The sequence below is a fragment of the Lactuca saligna genome, chromosome 6, assembly GCF_052625555.1.
Source record: "Lactuca saligna cultivar CGN05327 chromosome 6, ASM5262555v1, whole genome shotgun sequence".
Classification (NCBI taxonomy): Eukaryota; Viridiplantae; Streptophyta; class Magnoliopsida; order Asterales; family Asteraceae; genus Lactuca; species Lactuca saligna.
In genome coordinates this window covers 34,333,009-34,336,756 of record NC_136422.1, presented here as the reverse complement: position 1 = coordinate 34,336,756, position 3,748 = coordinate 34,333,009, and positions in this window count along the sequence as shown.

Here is a 3,748-nt window from a genome sequence, read left to right as displayed (position 1 = left end):
GGTCCCAACAAGTCCAAGCCCATAATCCCAAATTAGAGTTTTCACATAAAATGATGATTAAGGTTCAATGTTTCTTTCTTAACCCATTAAGGACTTAATCCATTAAGTCCATTATGTCTTACGCTAGTTTGCCAATGATTATTAATTATTATGTAAGATTTAATAATTAATTCTCATGTGTCCCGATTAATTCCCCAAAATTAGGGTTTTGATGGCATTAGGGTTTTCCAACCCAATACTAGCCCATTTATTAATTTGTTGGGCTTTTAGATCAATTAGGGCTTTATTGGGCCTATTAGGCCCACTAAAATATTATTAAGCCCATTAGGGTTTATATTGGGTCCATTAGAGTCCATTAAGCTTCATTGGGCCCATTAGGGTTTTGGTCCCTTGTCCAAACATCCCCAAACTAGCAATCCCAACACAACTAAGCACACCGCCACCCGACACGGCGGCCGGTGGTGGTTAGAGATTCATTTCATTATTTCGATTTCCAATTACATTTTACAATGCTAATCTCGACTAAACACACACAACCACTAAGACACACACACATGGTGGTTTATGGCGGCAGCCACCACCTTATGGTGGTGGCGGTGGCAATTCTTGATTTCCGGCCAAACAATCCAACACCACTTAACTAAAATAATTACATCCACACACACTACACCCCTTTCCCGGATAAGCAACACAGCCACCCACCTGTAGCGTTTGGCGATGGCAGGACCCTCGGAGAGGCGGCAGTGGTGGTGGTGGTTCGCGATGACAGTCGGCGGTTCTCTTGATTCCCAATCAAGCAAACATATGTGCACACTTAAAAACATGATCTAAAGACCGAGACATATCCCACTTAGCCGCTACAGGCGGCAGGCGACGACTGGAACCCTAGAGACGGCGAGCAACAACGGCGGCGGCCCAAAACAACAACCCACGACAGCCGGCAGTCGATCCGTTCCTTTCACCGCTTCGCTGGAGGCTTGAAATAACACGATGGCAGTGGTTGCATCGTCCGAAGGTGTCTGTGAGCAAGGGATACACGCAGTGCCACGTCTCGCCGGCATCCACGGTTGGTAGTGGTGGCTCGCGCCTCCAACGGAAAGGCACAACGTTTTCTGTCTTCAAGGCGGCTGTGCTGTGGCAGAGGAAGGATGGTGGCGGCTACAACACACCTGACGACGAACAGATGAGAGGAAGAAGAAGTGGCGGCTGATCTCTTCATTTAGGGTTAGGGTTTGTTGCGGGAGGGGTGACGGGTTATATACCCTATCCCCCAAACTTACCTCCATAATGATGAGTTTAGCCCCTCTTTTTTCCATTTCTTTAAAAATGTGATCCAATATTTACACCTTCAACCCAATCCATGGAGATCCCTTACAATTTATGTCCCACAAATTATCAAACAGCCCCCAATATCTTAATTATGACATAATCATCCCCTCCACCTCATTTCCTTTTAAATTAAATTCAATTAATTACTACGGAGCCCCTGAATTTATAAATATTTATAAAATGAGTCCCAAACTCACGCTTTTAACCCTCGACTTCTATAAATGTGGTAACTAACTCCTCGAACCCAACACTCTGCATATATAATTATTTATTTCAGACCACCATTCGCTCATTAACTTATTTATTTAACTAATAAATAAACGGGTGTTACATCGCCCACTGTATCAGACCGAAGTCCGAAACTAACTAGGGCCTTGCCCACTGCATCGGACCGAAGTCCGGAACTAACTAGGGCCTCGCCCTATGCATCGGACCGGAGTCCGGAACTGACTGAACATAGCAATACATGATCATAACATATAACAATAACACATATACTGCATACTGCATCGGACCGCAACCCGGAACACATAACACATACAAGCCTGAATCACAAAGACATCAAGCATACTGAACTACTGCTATCTAAACGGGCCGACATTGTGTCCATAGACCCATTCCTACTGGAAGGAAACTCACCTTGTAAGGTTGACTGCTGAAATGCTGATCGAGAACTGTCTGATTGTTACTCCGGTAACTCCCCGGCTACAATTCCCATAAAGACACTTAATCAAACACTGATAACAATTCCTAGGGTAAAGTGACTATTTTATCCCTGGTCAAAGTCAACTTCCATTTGTCCCGACTCGCCGAGTTAGGCCGCCAACTTGTTGAGTCCTTATCCTTTCTTCTGTCTCCTTACTCGTCTCTACTCGTCGAGCTTATCAAAGACTCGACGAGTTCTCTTTCTATAATTCCTTGAGTCAATCTTCATCCGACTCGCCGAGTTGTATGAACAACTCGTTGAGTTCATCTTCATCATATGAACACGTCCAAACTATGACTTGTCGAGTTCTATGAACAACTCGTCGAGTCTGTTCTTGTGGGTAAAGAGATTGCCTTAGACTCGCCGAGTGTGTTCTAGCACTCGTCGAGTCCCGTGGTTTCCAGATTGAGGCTATATCTCAATATGTCGAATCACTCCTCTGGACTCGTCTAAAAGCTTGTTCTTACTCAGCTGGGTCCCTTTGAACCATGGTTGTCAAAATCGCGATCTTGATCGTAGGATCATACGATCCTACGATCCTAGGTATGAAAAACAATCTGGATCGTAAAAGGGTCGTATTTGGGGTAGGATCGCAGGTAGGATCGTAAGATCGTGGGTAGGATTGTAGGATCAAGATCCGATCCAATCCTACCTTCCCTTGATTTTTTTTTTATTATTTTTGCAAATGAAACTTTTTTTACCACTTTATGTCTTTTACCCTTTACCGATTTACCATTTATCATTTTGTATTGTGATTATGACAAATATTTTTAAGTTTTTATAACTTTTGAACGAAAAATTGAATGTGTGAAATATTTTTTATGATTAAAAATTATAAATTAAAATTATATATTATTTTGTGGGATCTTAGGATCCTGATCCCGATCTTACAAACTCAAAAACGATCCTAGGTAGGATCCCGATCCTGACAACCTTGCTTTGAACCACAACAGATTGGGGACTGAATCCCCGGACTTGCCAAGTTCCAAGAACAACTCATCGAGTCGCCTATTGTCCAAGTCTATAACTCGATTTCTGGCGTACAACTCTCATCCAAAAGGTAGATCTGGGCTTCTAAGATCGATCTAGCACATAAAGTTATGAAATTTACGTGCATGCATGGAAGTATAAGCTTTAAGGACCCAAAATAAGGTCTAAAGGGGGTGTATGGGCTAATATGGCCATAAAGCTTGCATCTTTATGCCATGAACTTGGTTCTAGAGTCTAGATATGAAGGTGAATCGACTTGGGATGTCCAAGTCTTAAGGATCAAGCTTATTGACCCCAAAACTCCATAAAGGGGCAAAGGAGCAAATCTATAAAACCACAAGTTAAGTTTTGAGCTTGATTACCTAAAAGTGAAGAGAAACTGATGTTGCTCCTAGATCTAGTCCTTCTCTCTTGATCCTTCTTCCTTCTAACTCTTCTACTAGATACACAATGCACCAAAAACCCTCCAAGTCACTAAGAAAGCTCAAGTTTACCAAAAGGGAATTAGGGTTTCGAAAGTAATGCTCTGGAGGTGATGGAAGCTGGACCTAAAGCTCATAATGTTGTTTATATAGGGTGCAAACCCTTTAATTAGGGTTTCATCCAGACCGGCCTACTCGTTGAGTCCAAGCGCGGACTCGACGAGTAGATTACTTAAACCTACGTCCCAACCTCGCATCTACTCGACGAGTTAGGTTTGCCACTCGTCGAGTCACTAATACA